At 44.0% G+C, this 23,508-nt stretch overlaps 1 protein-coding gene across 2 annotated transcripts in view; it reads left to right on the forward strand.

The window, feature by feature from the left end:
* The window catches only part of LOC137624232 (uncharacterized), a 421,277-nt gene that overhangs the window by 254,925 nt on the left and 142,844 nt on the right, over positions 1–23,508 (forward strand). The gene's annotated exons all lie outside the window — the stretch shown is intronic.

Here is a 23,508-nt window from a genome sequence, read left to right on the forward strand (position 1 = left end):
TCCTTATAGAGGGTATCGCGTCCAATCCTTTACGCCACGAGTCAAGACCCCAACATCAACCATCTCCCATGTGAAAGGATCCGCAAGGAGCTGTCCCTTTGGGTCGATGTCCACACCATGTTGGAATTCAGGCAAGGGCTAAAGACTTTGGGTCTTCATTTGCACACTGGACCTAAAGGACACATGCATCCAGGCCCAAACCATCCATCTAGGAGGGATTGAAGATTCAGTCTAGGCAAACAAAAAACACCAGTTCAGGGCACTGTGCTTCGGTCTTTCCACTACTCCCATCCTGGTCTCACAGGATCGCTTTTGTCTCCTCCGTTCTGGACGACTGACTGACCTTGGCAGACTCGGTGGCAACTTTGCATTAGCACTGGAACTTCTGTAGTCTTTTTTATCAAGATCCAGTGATGAAGGTAAACCTGTGGAAGTCTTCCCTACTTCCCTCTCAGAAGACTACTATATCTGGGAATGATTCTAGACACCAATCTCCACAAACTTTCTCAAAATGAGAAGAACTCCCAGCTCAGAGTGACTTGAGTCTGATTGGAATCAGGCCCTCGATCCCCCAGACATTCTGACCCCCATGGGACCAGAAGTTTAGATGAACCTCAAGGGATGGGTGTCAGTCGAGAATCTATGGAGTGGTATAACCTTTTCATCCTTCCCTACCCCTTGGACTTGATGCTGTGCTTAGAACACATCAAAAGAAGAGAGGAGGGACCATAGTGCTGCACCACATGACTTCAGGCCTCTGGACAGAGTCCGAAAGTACCTTCACTTGAATCTCAAGAGATGAAGGTCAACTTTCCGGTCCTTCAGCAGCCTCATCAGTTCTTAACGGACCACTCAGTGATGTGATGAGCGACAACACCACACACCACACAGAGTCTCACTCGACAAGCAAGAAGGAACTTGCTCGCAGTTCTCTTCCCATCTAGCAGTATAAATACTAAGATGGGCCAAAGTCCGTTCGGTGCTACTATCAGCCCGCTTCATTCCAGACTAGTGGAATGTGCTCGCCGACAATCTGTGCACAGCATCTCAGATGAGGCATACCGAATGGTCATTCGATCACCTTGTAGCCGACAAAGTACTGACTTTACGTGGTCCTCCAACTAGGGATCTGTTCGCAATGTCCCTGAACCTCAGGCTGCCGCTGCCCCCCAGCCCTAGACCCCAAGGCTCTCTTGCAAAAACAGGCCAGCAACAGTGGGTACAACAATGACGTTTATGTCTCGTCCCTGTTTTGTCTGGAGAAGGGCACTCAAGAAGGCTAGAACATCGGTCAGCCTCTCGAGGGCTCTCATAGCTCTGCTATGACATTACGCAGAACGGTTTCCAAACCTTCTGCAGCTCCTGATAGTCTCTCAAGAGAACCTTCTCCACATCATTGACAACCACACTTTGACACCTACCACAAGCTATAGCTTTGCTCTGATTGTACGCCTTGAGACTACCAAGTACGTCCTCTCTCACAGAGGCTTTTCGCAATAAGTTGCGAAAAGGTTGTCTAGATATCTGAGGAATTCCTCAGCATCAGTCTACTAGGCAGTATAACGTCTTGTGTGGTTGGTGTCATTGGAAAGCGTCTCTCTCCACTTGATATCTATTCCAATAATAGCGGAATCCTCGAGTATTTTCAGTTTCAACAGGTAAAGACGATCACTCAACCTTGACCCTTCGCCTTCAAACTGAAAGGAAGGGACATCCTCTGATTGCTAGACCTTTCCTAATTCATACGGACTTACAACTTGCCTTTTCCCAGTTGGAATTAAGACCTTCCTATTGGAACATGGTTCAAATTTTCCAGTCTCTAAAGAAACCTTATATTCCACTTCACCAAGCAACAAATTTTACCTAGTTTAAGAAGACAATGTTCGTACACACTGACAGCTGCCATACGAGTCAAGGAACTTCATGGTCTCTTTCGACATCGCCCATTAATGAGAAGGGCGAAAGGCAACGTACAGTTTAAACCCCGAGTATGTCGCCAGACACAGTCTCCAGAGGTGACGAATCCTACACAAGTCTCCACTCGGTAACGGACGATCCAGATCATCCGTTACTGTACCCAGGATAAGGTATGAGAGACTACCTTAAGAGAATGGCAACAGCTCACCTGAGTCCCTTCTCTTGTCATCAGCACTGGGAGAGCCTAAAGGAGGATCACCAAAACATAATCCCTGCTGAATTCACAGTCACCAATTATGCCCTGAATCCAGAGCCTCACCCAACATGACGACTCACGATGTCAGGGGCATAGCTATGCCCCTGGCCCTTCTAAGCAGATTACTCTGACGCAGGTTTTACAAGAAAGGGTGTGAATGCTCCAGGTGACTTTCACAACCTTTCTCCTGCAAGACGTGACCCACAGGAACTCCATACGATCTCTATCGGTCCGGTGGTGGCTGCACAACAGCTGGTTGTATACCTCAGGCTCCTTATTGGACAAGTAGCAGAAGGTTGAAGGCACTGTTACCTGGTTTTAGTCTGCGTGAATGAAAAGATTTGACTGGCTCTTATTCTTTTCTTCATCCTCCCCTCTCTTGGGGAAAGCAGCATCCTGGGTTCTTTGCATAAGCTGACCTCAAACCACTGCAGGTAAACCATGCTCCCTTGTGCACCTAGTATCAAGCTAATACTGTTGCGTCCCCATACCCTGGCGAGGTGGTATTGGTAAAGTCTTGGTTACAACAGTTTTTCCTACAAGAGACGCAGAATAACTTTACCTAGACAGTCACACTTCTGCATATCTCAACACACGGCTTGCGTAGGCCGCGGACCTTGCGTAGCAAGGATTTAGCGAGGCGCATGGACTCCTTATTTTTGAGTACTAACATACTCGCATAAGGAGCCCCCGGGTAAAGCCAAAAGCTAGATTGGCAGGGACGTCCACCCTTCCTAATGGGTGAGTCACCCCTAATAAAGTGTGATTTGTATTCCAGTTACGGAACAAATGACAAATTTGGAGATAATTTGTATTTTTCCTAATAATACAAACCTCAGCTATGTATACAAACTTGCCCGCCATCCCTATCCCCCTTGAAGTCCTACTTCCAAGCAAAGTGAGCTGAATCACCGGTGCGTGAGTGGGAGTGGTAGAAAGCTACCCCCCTACCCCCGCTAACTAGAGGTGTGGGTAGTAAACCCTCGCTAAATTTTAATGGCTCGTCATTTCACCTTCGCTGAAAGTAATACCCCTAATAAATAGCTAAGGTTTGTATCGTTAGGAAAAATACGAATTATCTCCAGATTTGTCATCTTTTAAGTTCTTGGCATATCATGCTGCTCCTCTTATTCCTTATGGGTACTGCTGTCACCCACTTGGAATGATGGTTGACTACCATAAGACACCTAATAAAATGATTATTGTTTGTTGAGAGACTCGCAAGGTCCATAGCGACCAATTCAAAAGGAAATGATGTCGTTATTTTTAAGGTTGGCAGGGCAACAACCACCCTTGAAACTTTACAAGTCAGACATTCCCAACACGTTCAGTACATATCTCTAATAACTCTAATCAAAGATTTTTGTCAAACAAGTTGACAGAGCATTGCAGTTATTTTCCCTATTCCCCAGTGAGCATTTTGGAGATGTCTCTCTGAAAATAGGTCAATCAGGACATTGAAGGTGACTGCAGGGACTATTTAGCCATCTGGGTTCCGTTTCACTAGCAGACCCTGGTGCACCTCTAGGTCAGACCAACATCTATAGGGTAAATAGGAGTGTGGAACCCGAGATGCAGTAACTCCGGAGTAGATCATCTTAATGATAGATTGGATATGTCGATGATCTCCTTGCATCTCAACCACCTGACTAAAGGACAGAAGAGCATTCCTGGAGAACACTCTACGGTCAGGTTAAGGGTCGGTCACCTTCATGACAGTGAGAGTACCCTGAGAGACAGTTGAAGAATGGTAGTGTTGTCATACACCAACTGTTCTTGGGGGGGGGGGGGATCCAGGATCAAGTAGGCTGCGTCCAGTAGATTTATGCCAAAGACAAAACCAAAGTTATGTCTCTGTCAGCTACAATCGCATAGTTAAACAGCGGAAGTTTCCACCCTGAGGGACACTTTACCTCCGACTGGACGCACAGTAGCTTAGAATGCTGGTGCAGGTACCTGTCGACCCCTCTAACTGTTCTCTGGAGAGTACTTGGTACCCTGTGCCGAGTTGGCTCAGTACAGTCTCATGTTCAAGGCAGACCTGTGCCTCTGTATCAACAAGGGCACAATATAAGGTTTCCTGTAAGATTACTAGACCAACTGCTGAGTGTTGAGACACATGCCTACAACTGGACTGATGAGGTGTCTTTTTAGTCACATACTGGATTACAGGACAATCTTCTGGTGCTTCATGATCATCAGTGGCCAAGCCGTCAACTTCAGGCACATGATCTTTCACTTCTATCTTATTACCCAGAATCATGTCAGTTGGAGGGATGTAATTATGGAGCTCGAAAGACACTGAAGATGTGCATACTGAGGCTCAAGTCACGGATGGATCACGGTAAACTACCGGACAAGTGGGACCAAAATGGACCCAGATTTTCCGGTTCAATAGCTTAGACGCTGCCCAAAGCAACTCCAAAGCTGACACAGTGCTTGTCAACTGCATTGCCTTGATTCAGTTTCTGATAGTCTTGTCCAGTTTGAAGCCTAGTCGATTGGCGTTTTTCAAAAACTGCTGAACTAAGGCATCCTGAAGCATGGCTCCCTTCAGCTGAGAGTCTGGTGCAACACCAGACTCCTCCATCCAGCAGTTCACAAGCTGTTAAGATTCTGAGAGAATCTGAACCACCATGAACCTCTTTAGACAAGGTCAGTCTAGTAGGCAACCTGTGAGTTGTAGATTGAGTAGCAATCATGCAGTCAGTTAATGTGGGCCAGCGGGATAAGTTCTGCTTCGACATTCTAATCACCTGGACAATAGTTAACGATATAGTTAAATTTGGACAAGTCCTCCAGCATCCGCGCTAGATGACTGTCCACCGTCTTCATGTCTTGAAGATACATTAGGGGATGGTGATCAGAATGGATTACAAAGAATTGCACGTAAAGGAAGTCCCTGAAGGTTTTCACTTCCCACCTCAGAGCAGCCAACTCGCACCCAGTGGTTGAGTAGTGTGTCTCGCAGTCAAGGAAGATCTTGGGGCCGTACGCTATCACCTGACGCTCCTGTGGATGTTCCAAGGACTGCTGGCACAGACCAGCACCCTCACCTAAAACGTCAACAAACAGCTCCATGAGTTTAACATCAGTGTAGTAGTCAGGGTACGATAACATGTCGTCCTCCTTGATCAGATCCTTCAAGCGCTCAGAAACATCGTCCATTTCTGAAGTCCATTTCAATTTTCGGTTCCCGTGCGATTTTCGTCTTTCAGTCTTCATGGATAACAGTTTGGCTATCTGTGAGGACATTGGAATAAACTTCTGTTGGAAGCTTACCAGTCCCAGAAATCCCTGTAGCTCACACACAGGGCTAAGTATAGGGAAGTCTTCCACTTTCTGGATGTACTCTGATAGCTTACGCATACCAGAATATCCAATCGGATGGCCAAGGTACTTGACTTCAGCTTGAACCTAGGAACATTTCTCAAGTTTTATCTTGAGCTCGTGCTTCAGGAGAGTAGCCAAAACTCGTTCTACCAGTTTCAAGTGTTACTTGAAAGAATCCCCAAGGATCAAGATGTCATCAGTGTAGACAATCACCTTGGCTTTTGGGAACTTTTGAAGAATACTCTGCATTTCTCTCTTGAACACTGCAGGTGCATTCTTCAGTCCAAATGGTAAGTGTCTGAACTTCCAGTGTCAAAAGGCGGTGTAGAAAGCTGTGTACTCTTTACAGTTCTTTGCTAATGGTAACTGATAGTATCCACGAACCAGGTTCAGGGTTGTTAAATATTGACCGTTGTAGTCCAAATGTAGAACACGCCATGTTTGGCATTGGGAACTTATCAGAGACTGTCACCTTATTCAATCTACGGTAGTTCACAGACACAACCGTATACTGTTGTCCTTTTTTCGAACTGGAACAATGGGTGAAGACAAAGGAGATATGCTGGGTTTAATAATACCCAGTTTATGCAACTCATTGCACTCTTCCTTGATGCTGTCAGCGACAGGTTTTGTAAACCGTCAGACCCACTGATAAATGGGTGTCTTTTCATATAGGTGGATGTGTATTGGTGTGCTTGGGCACTCTCCCACATCGCCGTCTGATGACCGGAAAATGACGAAGTATTTAACAGAACTGGTCCTTCTGAGAAGAATCCAGTTCATCTGAGATAGACAGGTTATCTATCTTCCAATAGCTTGGTTCAGGTGTCAGGTTACACCTCTGTGTTATCAGGCCGGATATTGGAACATTCACCATTGCCATGATAAACACCTTCCCCAAGAGATCGCCCTTCTTGATCTTGGCAGCTCCTTCAGTTAAACCCTTGATTAAAACTGAGGTTTTGATGTCTTTCAGTTCTAGGATTCCAGGTATCACTGCAGCTTTTCTTGACATACCAGGGTTATGATGTCACCATCATAATACTTCTCTGGCCAATAGTCAGCTGGACAAGCTTGGTATCAAAAAGAGGTGTCGAGTCCCTTAGGAAAATCTTCAGTGACAGGAACAAGTATAAGGCTCAATACTGGCAATCTTAGTTGAATCAGCTACGTAGACTTCAAGTGCGTAAAGCACTTTCTGACAACAGGCTCCACATATGGGCCCATAATACTCAAGGGGAGTACCGCCAAATCACAGTCGATTCCAGGCTCCATCAACTATCACCCCATCTGCTCTTAAGAACTGGTAACCAAGTACCACATGCTCAGCCATAGACCTTTAAAGCACTACTGTACGTGGAACACTCTCGGATGAATGTCATTCTATGCAGTTAGGGTGTCAACAGTACAGTACCTAAGGTCTTAGGTCATTTTTGCCCTAAAGCCTTCAGTCCAATGGTGTTGAGCTGGTAATCCTGTACTACACTCGACAGAAGGTTTACCTCAGCTCTGAAGCTAATGAGAGCATCCAATGTTCCGAATGGAAACTCGGACAAGGTCACTGTGATAACCATGAGTGGTACAAGAGTCAACTACATCAGGTTAGCCCTATGAAGGGTTTTCAGTACAGCCTCAGTTCTTGCTTCCCCCTTTGAGAAGTCAGTTGGAGAAGCTTTGGACAGTGATGAGGACAGGTTATAACTGGAAAATCCTAAAATAGCCATATCTTGTACAATGACCTTTTCAGGTTGTGGGGTAATCTTGGAAATCGAGATTGACGAGGCTGCCACTGGAATACTTGGAGCAAGCTTCCTAGCACTCACACCCTCCTTCGATGTTGCCCCATCTTCTACACCGAAGGTCTGGTGTTTAACGCCATATGGTACTCCTTGGTATTGGATGATTTTCTGTTATTGCTACTGGACGACGGCGTTGGAGTAGCATTCATTTGGACTGCCCTCCACCTACAATGAGTTTGGATGGAAGTAGTTTCCTTCCCAGGGGTGCGAGTAGTAGTTTGACTTCTGGATGGGTGACCTGTGCATACGAGGAACATGTTGCCCACACTGCATGATATGGGGGTTAGCTGAGCTACAGCTAAGCACAGGTTGAGGCATCTGCGTCACTTTTTCGCAGTGTGCCCTGGGTCACCAAGTACAGTACTTCCTTTGACACTGAGGATACCTATCAAGGGTGTGCAATGGTGGCTGGTGCACTTTCATAGGGGCAGGATTCGGGACAGATCAAAGAGGTGTGTGTGGATAGACTTACACAGGAGCAGGGGAATGATTGAGGGTCACCATGGCAACCCTGTTGTCATATAAGTCTTGCTATGACTGTCCCACACAACTAATAGCCAATTCCTCTTATCTTCTGACTTCCTTGTCAAGTTACCCTATCAAGGACACTCAAGAGGTGTGGGATAGCCTGATGGCTGGCAGAGATATTTATGGTGGCCAGAGATTGCTTTAGCCAACTTGCAGCTTTACTGGGAACAGTTTTGAGGTGTCTTCGCCTCAGCTCCTTCCCTAACAGGCTACACCGAGGGAATGCAGACTTATACATGGATGCCAACCACACAACACGAATTTTCAACAGTTCACCCTCCCAAGTGGTGCGGCTGAATCGGGCTTTCTTCCCAGCATATCTTATCTCTCGGGCTTCTTGTCATCATTCGAGGAGAATATCCTTCATACTCTGGTAAGAGGTCTCAAGCACCATCTTAGCTCAAAGTTTCACCAACCAGAGCTTCCTGCTGTATACTTACTGGCACAGTAGGCCTCAAAGTCCTTCAGGAATCGGGGTAAATCTTAGGAAAGTTTCTAACTGGAAGACCCCAGGCTTGAGCTTTTGCTAGAGTTAAGGAACCCAAGCAGGTCAGATAGATGGCAATCTGACTGGAGAACCTGGGCATTCTTAGTAGACACACTGTCAGCTGAGCTGACACTGGAGTAGGAGCTGTAAATGCCACCAGAATTATCCCTGCCAGATTCTTCACCGGTCGATTCCTGTGACAAAGACATCATTACAGGTATGGCTGGTCTGGTATTATCCTTGGCCTGGCATCTACATTTGAAAATGGTCCCGTCTTCGCAGCAACTGCCTCAGCCGTAGCTGCTGGAATGATTTCCAGTCTGCCGGCACTTCCTGATCAACAAAGAAATGCTTCCCTAGTCCACAAGCAGAAGTCTCTGGTGGATTAAATGGGTTGGTTGCTGAAACAGGTGGGAAGGCAACAGCCCCACTCCAAGCACGAGACTCAGAAACCTGGTAGAGGTTGTTGTGACCTGATTGGTGACATCTCTGTCTGGTGTTTGCTAGACGGGGGTTCGAGTCCTGCGCAGCGTTTTTAATGCCTTTAGCGTCTGCAACCCTACTATCCTTGTGAGCTAAGGTTTGGGGGAGCCTATAGGTCTATCTGCAGTCATCAGCAGCCATTGCTTGGCCCTTCCTGGTCCTTGTTTGGATAGAGAAGGGGCTTGGGCACTGGTCATATAATATGTATGGTCGGTCTCTAGGGCATTGTCCTGCTTGCTAGGGCACTGTCACTGTTCCTTGCCTCTGCCATTCATGAGCGACCTTTAGACCTTTAAACAGGCGGGAGTGACGTTGTGAACCCTGGAGGGGGTTGGAGACTTCCAATCACTGGTCCCTCTCCACTTACTAGTTGCCAGACCATTGACATCTGGCCAAGCCAGGGACATAGAAGGAGCTCTGGTGATGAGCCCAGTGGCAACGTGGTATGCTTGTGATGACTAATCTTTCTCTTGTGCCATCAGCTGAAGTGTCCGGGACCTTACCTGAGTCACCAGGTCACTCACAATTAAATTGAGGCTCTCCATATCATGACTAAGCTCTTCTTGGTCTTTTGACCCTTGGCCAAAGACGATGCCATATCTATAAGGTTAGGTGCTTCCCTGGTTTGTGCATTACACACATACACAGAGAGAGAGAGAGAGAGAGAGAGAGAGAGAGAGAGAGAGAGAGAGAGAGAGAGAGAGAGAGAGAGAGAGAGAGAGAGAGAGAGAAAACACATTATCTTACCTTATTGCCTTATTCTATGTTTTGGGTTCCCCCAGGTCCCTCAGTGTGAGGCACCTCGTATATCCACCAGTGAGTTGCTAATGCATCTTCTGGTGTATTTTGCATCTTCCAGTCTTGGATGGTCTGGTATGCATCTTGGGTATTTATCGAGCTTATTCTTAAACAAATCTACGCTCACTCCTGATATGTTTCTTAAATGAGCTGGCAGCGCATTAAATAGTCGCTGTATTATCGATGCTGGTGCGTAGTGGATTAATTTCCTGTGCGCCTTCCTTAGTTTTCCTGGTATAGTTTTTGGCACTATTAATCTACCTTGGCTTGCTCTTTCTGATATTTTTAGCTCCATGAAGTTTTCAGTAATTCCTTCTATTTGCTTCCATGCTTGTATTACATGTAGTGTTCTCTTCTCCTTTCTAGACTGTATAGTTTTAAAATTGCAGTCTTTCCCAGTAGTTAAGGTCCTTAACTTATTCTATTCTAGCAGTATAGGACCTTTGTACACACTCTATTTGTGCAATATCCTTTTGGTAGTGTGGGTACCATATCACATTGCAGTACTCGAGTGTACTACGTACATAAGTTTTGTAAAGCATAATCATGTGTTCAGCTTTCTTGTTTTTAAGTGTCTGAATAACATTCCCATTTTTGCTTTACATTCAGCCAAAATTGTTGCTATTTGGTTGTTGCATAACATATTCCTATTTAACATTACAATTCCTATTTAACATTACACCAGAGAGAGAGAGAGAGAGAGAGAGAGAGAGAGAGAGAGAGAGAGAGAGAGAGAGAGAGAGAGAGTTGTGTTGTTGTTAGAGCATCCCCCTTAGCTCTTGCAGAATCTTCTTAAAGAATTGACCTTAGCTATCGCAAAATCTTGTTAGAGCATTCCCCTTAGCTCTCGCAGAATCTTGTTTGATCATTGTCCCTAGCTATCGCAGAATCTTGTTAGATCATTTCCCTTAGCTATTGCAGAATCTTGTTTGAGCATTACCCTTAGCTCTAGCAGAATCTTGATAGAGCATTGCCCTTAGATATTGCAGAATCTTGTTAGAGCATTGACCTTAGCTCTTGCATAATCTTGTTAGAGCATTGACCTTAGCTATCACAGAATCTTGTTAGATCATTGACCTTAGCTCTCGCAGAATCTTTTTAGAGCATTGCCATTAGCTCTCGCAGAATCTTCTTAAAGAATTGACCTTAGCTATCGCAGAATCTTGTTAGAGCATTCCCCTTACCTATCACAAAATCTTTTTAGAGCATTGACCTTAGCTATCACAGAATCTTATCAGAGCATTGACCTTAGCTATCACAGAACCTTGTTAAAGCATTGCCGTTATCTATCGCTGAATCTTGTTAGAGTATTGCCCTTTGCTATTGGAGAACTGTTAGACCATTGCCCTTAACCCTCGCAGAACCTTGATAGAGCATTGCCCTTAGCTCTCGCAGAATCTTGCTAGAGTATTGACCTTAGCTCTTGCAGAATCTTGTTAGAGCATTGACCTTAGGTAATGCAGAATCTTGTTAGAGTATTGACCTTATCTATTACAGAATCTTGCTAGAGTATTGACCTTATCTATTGCAGAATCTTGTTAGAGCATTGACCTTAGGTAACGCAGAATCATGCTAGAGTATTGACCTTAGCTATCGCAGAATCCTGTTAGAGCATTGATCTTATCTTTCGCAGAATCTTGTTAGAGCCTTGACCTTAGCTATTGCAGAATCTTGTTAGAGCATTGCCCTTAGCTCTTGGAGCATTGCCCTTCGCTATCGCAGAATCTTGTTAGAGCCTTGACCTTAGCTATTGCAGAATCTTGTTAGAGCATTGCCCTTAGCTCTTTGAGCATTGCCCTTAGCTCTTTGAGCATTGCCCTTAGCTCTTTGAGCATTGCCCTTAGCTATTGCACAAACTATGGTACTTAACATTGGAATGTGTGAAGATGGAGCTTCGGACATGACAAAATAAATCCACGATAGATAAAAAAGACCGAGAGCACAACAAAACAATTCAACACTTTGTATTCCAAAAAGAAGGATGTTGTTCAGATGGCGCTCGCGTCGTGGCGGTGGTGGTTGGCTAGGACCTTTGTATCGGCCCATCCCTTTGACGAAGGAATTAACTAAATGGAAGACAACCTGTGAATAGTGGTTTTCACGCGCCTTTGCTTTATACACGACACCCAAAAGGTGCTCGCGCGAGGGTAGTAACCTCAGCATTCCATGCTTTTTTCTTTCTCTGGTATAATTGGAAGGTTTTATCAGAAAAGATATATAAGAAGGACTCTTTTCACCGGGCGCCACAGGTCTCTCCCCAGAAATAGATTTTTCCTTCGTCAAAATCCCTTTATGGGGCGATGTTATAGCAAACACAAGGGGCAATATTATATAATCAGTTGTGGGAAATGAGGAAGTTGGGCTCCTTAATACTGGAGATCTCACACACATTCATGTCCAGACAAGTACTTTATCGTGCATTGACCTATCAATCGCAAGATCTAACTGCCTTCTCGATTTCAATTGGAGAACATTAGATGATTGTAATACTAGTGATCATGCATCAATCATTATAAACACCAACAATAGTCCCCCTTTACAGAGGTCACCACTGTGGAATCTTTACAAGGTAAAATGGGTTAAATTTTGTGAGCTAAGCGAAATTGAGGGGAATGCAGAACAGTTTTGAAAGTGTTGATGATGCCATAGACTTACTGAATGGAACTCTTCATACAGCAGGAGTTAATTAAATTCCCAAAACAACGGGGTTATTCAAACAACAACCAGTCCCCTGTTGTCTTCAGAACTAACTGTCTTGCCTAGAGCCACAAGAAGGTCTTTAACTCGATTGCGCAGACGCCGTACTGAGGAGAATTTAATTGTATACAAAAGATGTAGAAGAGCACAGTTCCATCGTGTCATGAAAGAAGCTAGGCGCCAATCTTGAGCATCTTTTGTTTCCTCCATTAGTAGTAGAAGACCACCATCTTCTGTATGGAGGAAAGTAAAAAAGATGGCAGGCAAACTCACCCCCAACCCACCATCAGTGTTGATGGTGAATGGTCAGTTTGTGACTGAAGCAAATGAGGTTGGAAATGCTCAGGCTGATCATTTCTCTAATGGTCATTAGTATAGTAGCATTGAAGAAGAGAAAATTTCAAATTTTCTAACAGGAAAGGAAGAGTTATACAATTTTCCTTTCACTGAAGTAGAATTTGATTCTGCAATTGCTACTTGTAATGATACAGCCCCTGGACCTGATGGAATTCCTTATGCAATAATTAAACATGTGCCTGTTAATGCAAAGTTATTTATTTTAAGCTTTATTAACAGAATATGGCCTGATCATAGTTATCATAGTGTTTGGGAACGTGCCATTATTTTAGCCTTTTTAAAACCCGGTAAGGATAAGTTTTTAGCAGCAAACTATCGACCATTTTCATTGACATCTTGTTTATGTAAGATCATGGAGAAGATGGTCAATGAAGGCTGATATGGTACCTTTAAAAGAAGGGTATTTTATCACCTACCCAGTGTGGATTCAGAAAAATCCACTCAACGACTGACGTGTTGATATGACTTGAGTCCTCTATTTGTGAAGCCTTTGCTTCCAAACCGCCCCATGTAACTGTCTTTTATGACCTTGAAATGGCTTACGATACTACATGGAGATATGGTATACTTAAAACCATTCATAATTTGGGATTATGAGGAGAGCTACCATTCTTCATTCAATCATTTATTTCACATAGATTTTTTCAAGTGAGAGTAGGGGAAGCTCTATCAGAGAGGAAATATCAGGAAGGAGTTCCCCAGGGTAGTGTGCGGAGTGTAACCTATTTGCACTAGCCTTAAATGGGGTATCCTCCGTCATTCATCAAGATATTCTCTCAACACTATTTGCAGATGCTCTCTCCATATCAATTGCTGGAGCTAGAATAGTAATAGTTGAGAGAAAACTACAACCCACTATTGACAAAATTATCCAGTGGGGCGATAGGAGTGGATTTAAGTTTTCGACAAGCAAAACTTGTCCATTTCTGTTGTATTCGTGGAGTACATCCAGACCCGGATATATACATCAAAGGTCAAATGATCCCCTATATAAGTGAAGCTAGATTTCTAGGGTTGATCTTTGATGGTAGGGTCACATTGGTTCCTCACTTGAAAGCCTTAAAGATAAAATGTCTTGAGGCTCTGAATCTTTTTAAAGTTTTGTCCCATACATTAAGGGGGTTAGACTGTAAAACTCTTTTAAAATTATAGTGTTTTTAATTGTAGAAGTGCACTTTGTCTAGCATCCTCTATATTTATTGCCGAACTATATGGCATACTAACCACTATTGAGAAAATAGTGTTACAAGATGAGGGCAATTTTACCATTTTTAGTGATGCAAGAAGTGTCCTACAAGCTTTAGAAGTTTTTAATTCTAATAATCCTTTAGTTTTAAAGATTTTAGAGTGGCTTTTAATTATTGGTATGAAAGGTATAACAGTTCGATTTTGCTGGGTTCTGGCACACGTAAGGGTGTCTGGAAATGAGAAAGCAGGTTCACTGGCCAAGAATGCTGCAGTTGAGTTGCTACCAAGAAGGTATCCCATTCCCAGTAATGATATTTTTCAATATTAAACTTAGCCGGTGATCATATAGCTGCAACTCTGTTGCTCGACAGAAAAACCTACGGTCAAAATACGCCAGCGATCGCTATGCAGGTGGGGGTGTACATCAACAGCGCCATCTGTCGAGCAGGTACTTAGTACTCCAAGTCAACAAAGAACCAATTTTCTCTCTGTCGGGCTACCGGCAAGACCTACTAATACGCTGTTACTAACTGGATTTGTTTTCACAACTATTTGGTGAAGTACACTATTCTAGTTTTGAGCTTTCGCTATGCAGGGGTTTTATCTTCATCTCAAAACTTGAACTCGTTTTGGATAGATTTAATTATGGTGACAAAGAGAGTATGGACTCTCTTTCACTTTTAAATGGCCGACCCTTCCCTTAGACGGAAGTGTGTTTAGGTTTTTAGTAATTTTGCTTAACACGTTATAGATCTATATATTTTATATCTCTCCGCCTTTATTAGGCCTCTTCGATTAACTTTCCATTTATTATAAACATATAAAAATAAATTTTTATGTTTTGTTTATATGCGACCTTTCCTGATAGTAGGCGGTCCTAACTTGGAACCGAAGTTAATCAACGTTGAGCCCGTTATATCGTATTTAGCCTTTAAAGAATTTAAAACTTTTTAAATTTAATGTTTTATGAAAGAATTTCTTTGATAGTCTTCGTACTGTTTTCAAAGATGAACTAACGTTTAGTTTTTTAGACTACGCAGTTGTTGACGTTCAGGACGTTCAACATGCGCTCTATCGTTACGATAGAGAGAGAGTGTATCACGGTTTCACTTTGCAGTAAGAGTAAATCGATTCTGACGTTTCGTTCATTCTTTCTTAGCTTAAATGGTTTAAATTCTAAATTAAAGGAACTTTTTATTCGGAAAACCTTTCAGTTTTTTCCTTTAGCCAAATAACATGTTTTTTTGACGATTTATAATTGGGCTCTTCTCTCAGGTGCGAATTCAAGAGAGAAAGAGAGAGAGAGATAGAGACGGAGGGAGAGAGAGGAGAAAAAACGTTCCGTTCAAGCGGGTAACGTTGTTCTCGTGTTACTCTCCTCCCTAGTCGCTGTACGGGGAAGAAGGTAAAACGTTTCTAGGGTTTTATTCTTGTCCCCAGGCTATGTGCGGTGAGAGATTGTAAACGTAGTTTATTTGAACTAGTGTTTAGTCTCTTTCCCAGCCACTGAATTCTTTATCTTTATATATGTTTTCTGTTTTTGCTAGTATTAATGAGCTGCATTATACGACTGTTTTCGCAATTACTACCTTTTAATGAAGGGTAGAATTGCGTGTTTCAGGTAGAAATCAGTATAAGTTTCGATTTCAGTGAAATAAGTGCAAAACAGAAAATCGAAGTGATAAAGTGATATGCGCAAAGTGTTGCAGTGTTGCGTCCGAGGGTTCGTCTGTTCGTGCCTGTCGTTCACCTAGTCCGGGACCTCTTGCAAGCTCCCAAGCCCAGGGGAGAAGTAATGTCGAACGACTTATGGGTTCGTCAGGCCTTGATCAACGAACAGACGTTTCCCTCCGTGGTTTCGGCCGTATCTACCCAAGATCGCCCCACCCCCACAAAGACGAGAGAGCCCATTTACTTCTCGTCTGCGGAAGAGGTTTCTCGTAAGAAACCATGGACCAAGGTCTCGCAGCTTATTAAGCGCAAGTCGGTCCCTTCCGCGCAAGTCCAACGGCCCAGTTGTAGCCACTGGGTCAGTTCGGACTCGCTGCAGTCTTCCGACGACTGCTCACCTCCTAAGAGAGGCAAAGCGGTACCGCAACAGGCAGTAACACCGTCTGTTGCCGCACCTGCTACTGTAGACCCTAAGTGGTTTTTGCTGCAGACCATGCAGACACAGTTAACATCTTTAATGCAGGACTTTCGTGCGGAGAAGGTTGGCGCTGCACCCGTTAGCCTACAACCAACCACGGTTGTGCGTTCAGTTGACGCTGAGGCTACCTTCTCCCGCACTCCAGCTGTGAGAGTCCCGCCACCCATGCGCAGTGTACCCTGCCAGCCGCATGTTGACGTTCAGCGACGCACGGAACCCTCCGTTGACGTTCGCGAGTTACAACAACAACCTAAGTTGTTTTGTTTTGACGCGGTGCGTCAACCTCCGCATTCTAGAGTTGTTTTGACTGCTCAGTATAGACAGTCAAAGCAGTCTCGAGTGAACACTGTATGTCCTCACGCACCTGTTGTGGTTGACAGTTCAGTTGTTGACAGTTCACAGACTGTCAAGCAGTTACATGACGTTGCCTTCTGGTCTGCTACTAATGCACCAGTGCTGTATGTCCTCACGCACCTGTTGTGGTTGACAGTTCAGTTGTTGACAGTTCACAGACTGTCAAGCAGTTACATGACGTTGCCTTCTGGTCTGCTACTAATGCACCAGTGAGAGACTCACTGAGATAACCTAGCTTTTATCGGACAAGGTTCCTGTAGATGTGAAAGTGCTGTTCTCCCTCCTACTGATATTCCTTTGAGGACTCTGTCATTTGGAGAGGAGCCTTAAGCTGCTTAGCCTCCTATGGACTTTAATTAAATCATGATGATTTTTTAAGGATCTTCGTCCGGATCTTGTAACTGCTGCTCCTCGTTCGCCTAAACGTCAGAACTTACACTAGGCCTAGCTACTTCGAAGCCGTTGTTGTTAAGCTAGTGCTCTCTCGCTCTCCTAGAGAGCGTTACGTTGGCTAGGCGACTGGTTTTTGCACCAGGAGGAGTTTTAGGGATACAGCCTTTGATTTCCCTTCTTTTAAACTGGCTTATAGAGCGAGAGTCTGATAGGACACGAGAGAAGTTCTCGGCTTGGGAGTTCATGCCTCTGCCCAGATAGACTTCTCAATTCTGGTAGACTCGCCCTGGCGCCTAGCCAGGAGACGCTCCAAGTTGTTTACAGGTCAACTTCTCAACTTTTGTCGAGCCTTTGAAGTTTTGCTGTACTATTATGTCACACATAACAAGGCTTCCAGGGATGGTAAATGGTTCCGCCTCAGTCGCTAACCCCGTCTGTTGCCACACCTGCTCCCGTAGACCCTAAATGGGCTTTGCTGCAAGACATGCAGTCCAAGCTTGTGTCCTTGATAGAGGACTTAAATGCGGAGAAGAACCTTCTGGCCAACAACCTTCCAACCGGTTGGTTGTGCGCCCTGTTGACGCTGAGGTATCCTACTCGCGTCTGCCAGTTGAGGTGGTTCCTCCACCGATGCGACCCAGTGTGGGTTGCCAGTCGCACGTTGACGTTAAGCGACGCTCGGAGGTGGTTGTTGACGTTCAGTGTGTCACTAGGAAGACGTTCAACAACCAGCAGAGGTGACTTGTTGTGACGCAGTGCGTCAACCTCAGCAACCCGGTAGGGTGTTGACTGCACAACCCAGACAGTCTAGACAGTTTCGGGTTGACGCTGTACTTCCTCGCGCACCCATGGTTGTTGACAGTTCACAGACTGTGCAGCAGTGCCATGATATTGCGTCCGGCTCCGTCACGCATCCACCAGTGCGACCGGATTCAGCGAGTCAGACGTTGCCCACTCCGTTGCCGTTTCCTCATCAGTTTCGGATGAGGAACCCTCTGATGAGGACGTTGCTGAACAAGACGATCAACCCCCAGCACTGCTATCCATCCAGAAGATGCTGAAGAAGGAACACTGCCCAGTCAGGCTGTGGATGAGTCTGGTAGGGACACTGTCATCCGTGGATCAATTTGTGTCACTAGGAAGACTACACCTCCGTCCTCTTCTATACCATCTAGCTTTTCACTGGAAAAAGGACAAGACGCTAGAAGCGGTCTCGATCCCGGTTTCCGGAAAGATAAAGTCTTGTCTGACTTGGTGAAAGGACTATATCAACCTTAGAGAGGGTCTTCCCCTGACTGTTCAGACTCCCAACCACGTTCTCTTCTCGGACGCATCGGACGTAGGCTGGGGTGCGACATTAGACGGTAGGGAATGCTCGGGATTATGGAACTCGAGTCAAAGGACAATGCATTTCAACTGCAAGGAGCTACTGGCAGTACGTCTGACCTGGAAAAGCTTCAGGTCTCTCCTTCAAGGCAAAGTGGTGGAGGTGAACTCGGACAACACCACGGCTTTGGCGTACATCTCCAAGCAAGGAGGGACCTACTCTCTGACATTGTACGAGATCGCAAGGGACCTCCTCACCTGGTCAAAAGGTCTAGACATTTCACTAGTAACGAGGTTCATCCAAGGCAACTTGAATGTCATGGCAGATTGTCTCAGTCGGAAGGGACAAATAATTCCAACAGAATGGACCCTCCACAAGGATGTATGCAAGAGACTTTGGGCCACCTGGGGCCAGCCAACCATAGATCTCTTCGCAACCTCGATGACCAAGAGGCTCCCAATATTTTGCTCACCAATCCCGGACCCAGCAGCAGTTCATATAGATGCCTTTCTACTAGATTGGTCACATCTAGATCTATATGCATTCCCTCCGTTCAAGATTGTCAACAAGGTACTGCAGAAGTTCACCTCTCACGAAGGGACAAGGTTGACGCTAGTTGCTTCCCTCTGGCCCGCGAGAGAATGGCTCACCGAGGTACTTCGATGGCTAGTAGACGTTCCCAGAACACTTCCCCTAAGGGTGGACCTTCTACGTCAGCCACGCGTAAAGAAGGTACACCAAGGCCTCCACGCTCTTCGTCTGACTGCCTTCAGACTATCGAAAGACTCTCGAGAGCTAGAGGCTTTTCGAAGGAGGCAACCAGAGCGATTGCTAGAGCAAGGAGAACATCCACCCTTAGAGTCTACCAATCGAAGTGGGAAATCTTCCGAAACTGGTGCAAGTCAGTATCCGTATCCTCGACCAGTACCTCTGTAACTCAAATAGCTGACTTTCTCTTATATCTGAGGAAAGAACGATCTCTTTCAGCTCCCACTATCAAGGGTTACAGAAGCATGTTGGCATCAGTCTTCCGTCACAGAGGCTTAGATCTTTCCAACAATAAAGATCTACAGGACCTCCTTAAGTCTTTTGAGACCACGAAGGAGCGTCGTTTGGTTACACCTGGTTGGAATTTAGACGTGGTACCAAGATTCCTTATGTCAGACAGGTTCGAACCGCTACAATCAGCCTCCCTGAAAGATCTCACCTTTAAGACTCTTTTCCTGATATGCTTAACCACAGCTAAAAGAGTCAGTGAGATTCATGCCTTCAGCAAGAACATCGGATTCTCATCCGAAACGGCTACATGTTCTACAACTTGGTTTTCTAGCCAAACACGAGCTGCCTTCTCGGCCTTGACCAATATCGTTCGATATTCCAAAATTATCGTATGGTTGGAAATGAACTAGAAAGAGTCTTATGTCCTGTAAGAGCTCTTAAGTTCTATTTAAAAACCTTTACGAGGCCCGTCTGAAGCTTTATGGTGTTCAGTTAAGAATCCATCTTTGCCTATGTCAAAGAATGCTTTATCCTATTTTATCAGACTGTTAATACGAGAAGCTCATTCCCATCTGAATGAGGAAGACCAAGCTTTGCTGAAGGTAAGGACACACGAAGTTAGAGCTGTCGCAACTTCCGTGGCCTTTAAACAAAATAGATCTCTGCAAAGTATAATCGACGCAACCTATTGGAAAAGCAAATCAGTGTTCGCGTCTTTTTATCTTAAGAATGTCCAGTCTCTTTACGAGAACTGCTACACTCTGGGACCATTCGTAGCAACGAGTGCAGTAGTGGGTGAGGGCTCAACCACTACAATTCCCTAATTCCATAACCATTTTAATCTTTCTCTTGAAATGTTTTATTATTGTTTTTGGGTTGTCCGGAAGGCTAAGAAGCCTTTCGCATCCTACTTGATTTGGCGGGTGGTCAAAGTCATTTCTTGAGAAGCGCCTAGATTAGAGGTTTTGATGAGGTCCTGTTGTATGGGTTGCAACCCTTGATACTTCAGATCCTAGGGGTCGCTCAGCATCCTAAGAGGATCGCGAGGCTCCGTAAGGAAGACGTACTTAAAAAGGCAGAGTAATTGTTCAAGTCGACTTCCTTACCAGGTACTTATTTATTTTATGTTTGTTATTTTGAATAACTGCTAAAATGAAATACAAAATACTTAGCTCATAATAATGTAAACATGTAATGCTGGTCTCTACCCACCCCCCTGGGTGTGAATCAGCTATATGATCACCGGCTAAGTTTAATATTGAAAAATGTTATTTTTATTAATAAAATAAATTTTTGAATATACTTACCCGGTGATCATATATTAAAGGACCCTCCCTTCCTCCCCAATAGAGACCCAGTGGACCGAGGAGAAAATTGGTTCTTTGTTGACTTGGAGTACTAAGTACCTGCTCGACAGATGGCGCTGTTGATGTACACCCCCACCTGCATAGCGATCGCTGGCGTATTTTGACCGTAGGTTTTTCTGTCGAGCAACAGAGTTGCAGCTATATGATCACCGGGTAAGTATATTCAAAAATTTATTTTATTAATAAAAATAACATTTTACTTGCAATTAAGAATTTTATTTATAATAATTGGCAACAGCATTGGGGTAGTTTACTTGAAAATAAGATGAGAGAAATAAATAATGTCATATCCCCCTTGGAGATATAACTGGATGCCCTGGAAGTGGAAGACTACTCTTTGTTGTCTCTGCATTGGTCACACTCGGATGACAAATGAGTTTTTCCTGGATGGCCAACATCAACCATATTGCGACGACTATTTGGTACCATTGGCAGTGAGGCATTTGTTGACTGAATGCCCCACATATAGTAGTGAAAGAAATAGATATCTGTTTGAGGCTCGAGGTGATGATGGCAGGTTCCTCCTTGCCAAGATTCTTGGACATGTTGTATCCTACCATGCTAGTGGTATTTTAAGCTTTATTTCAGAGTCTTCTAAAAGATATTCACCTCTTGAAATGTCATCTTTGCTTTTATGGTTTTAATTGAATATTCTTTTATTTTTTTATTTATAATGAATGATATCAGCCTCAATGACCTCAGATTTCAGGGGAACAGAAAACCCCAAATCAATCAATGAATCAATCAGACAACGTTCACCGGTCACTACCTGCAAGACGTGACCCACAGGAACCTCGATATGTTTTCTATTGGTCCTGTGGTGGCTGTAAAACAGCTGGTTTAGTACTTCAAGCTCCTTATTGGACAAGTAGCAGAAGGTTGAGGGCATTGGTTACCTAGTTTTAGTCTGAATGAATGAGTCGGAATGTATGGCACTTTTCCTTTCTTCATCCTCCCTTCTCTTGGGGAAATCAGCATCCTTGGTCGTCCGCTCAAGCTGACCTGGAACCTCTGCAGGTAAACCATTGCTCCCTTGTGTAACCTAGTATTGTTTCAATGCTATTGCGTCCCCATGCCCTGGTGAGGTGTTATTGGGAATGTCTTGGTCAACCCAGTTATTTCCTACAAGACTCTGAATAACTTATACCTTGGCAGTAATATTGCTTATAACTCAACACACAGCTTGTGTAGGCCGGAGGCCATGTTTAGCAGGTTTAGCGAGGTGTTAGGGCCAATTCATCTATGCACTAACCTGCATAGTATGGAGTACTCTGGGTAAGGCCAAAAGCCAGAATGGCAGGGACATCCGCCCTCCTTATGGGTGAGTCACCCCTATAAATAGCGTTGGTTTGTATTCCAGTTACAGAACAAATGACATTTGGAAATAATTTGTATTTTTCCTAATGATACAAACCTTAGCTATTTAAACATACTTGCCCGTCAACCCTGTCCCCCGTTAAAGTTCTACCTCCAAGCAAAGTGAAGCATAGTCACAGGTGTGTGAGTGAGGGGGTTAACAGGCTACCCCTCCTTACTTTTTAAGGAAAAGTACATATGCTAATTAATATTTGTTAAGCTTATGTTCACTCAAAACAGTAAAAATTTAATCAATAATTCAAATACAGTACAGTATGTACAGGTACTTAGGGTACTTAAAACAATTTCAAATAGGTAAGACTATAGTTTTGTACAATACGTATCTACTGCAGACAGGTGTCTCTATGTAGAGGACAATTTTTAAAATAAAATTGAAGAATATCTAAACAAATTAATTACGTAAACTATACAGTTAATACAGAACAAGAATTTTAAATATAAATGTCCATAAACTTAACGGTTTAATCCATATTCCAGACTTGATCTAGCCTGTAGCCATTCTCCACGATGAAAGTTCCTGCTGCCTCCTAGTTAGCAATTTGACTCCTCAGTAATTTTCACATTTGTAAGACCAAACATTGCTTAAACTTATAAAATCTGTCCTTGCTAGCTTGGAAAGGCACCTACAAGGTTCCGGCGTGTTGACTGGTGGATGGCTGAGGCTCATCCTTCATGAAATGGCGGAGTAGAGACTTGCCTTTTTCCCGGGGAGTGAGCGAGTTTTCTTCTCAATATGCTTCATGGTACTCTCGTGAACACTGAAAACTCTTCGTACGGCTGCATACTTTATCCCTTTCTTGCACTTATCAAGGACTTTTACCTTGTCCTGAAATGTCATGACTCTCCTCTGCCATTTAGCAGAACGTTTGGAAGTCAAATCAGCTCTCTTGGGATCCAAGATCTTGAATAAAGGCAAGGCAAAATATGTCGGGATAAAGCGGGAGAAATACACACGAGGATACATGAAGGAAGAGTGAGGCCGAGTCAGTGAGAGATGGGATTTTGTGCTGGGCAGAGAGGAGGGAAGCACGCCTAGTGCACAGGATCGTGGTCGGTTTGAAATCACTGGGCTGTGAGAGTACTTATTACAAAACCGCGAATACATGATTTTTATTTATTAGGTTGTGCGGTTTGCTGTATGTATTGCGAATGATCAAATCCACGAAGACTGACGGCGGACTGTATTTTTATGAGTTTTCTTTATCTTCAACCAACTATTTCTCCTCAGGATCAACAACATAACTGAAGGGATATATCATCACTCGCTATAAGAAAATAAGCTGGCTCTTTCAATATCTTTATCACTAGAGGATTTAGAACTAGAGCTCTCCTCATCCAGTGGGTTATGAATATCCGAGTCATCATCTGTTAATTATCCAATTTATCTTGAAGAAATAAGCCTCCTCATTAGTGAGTTCATTGGAGCTCATTGTAAAAAAAACCAAAGTAGAATTATGAAAAATGCTCAAACCATACTGAAAAAATATAAGCCTAGTAATGTCAAGCACCTGACTAAAAAAACATTGCCAGGCAGCCTAGTACTTTCTATTTGCAACTTATGTGTGCTGAGAGTGTTACTAAATGATGTTCCTATACTTTCTACACAAGTAAACGGATTTTGAAGCAAAGCGAAAAATCTATTTTTGGGTGAGATGGTCATGTTGTCCTGATGGAAGCTTCCTATAGATAGCTTTTTAAG

The sequence above is a fragment of the Palaemon carinicauda genome, chromosome 31 (assembly GCF_036898095.1).
Source record: "Palaemon carinicauda isolate YSFRI2023 chromosome 31, ASM3689809v2, whole genome shotgun sequence".
NCBI classification, from domain to species: Eukaryota; Metazoa; Arthropoda; class Malacostraca; order Decapoda; family Palaemonidae; genus Palaemon; species Palaemon carinicauda.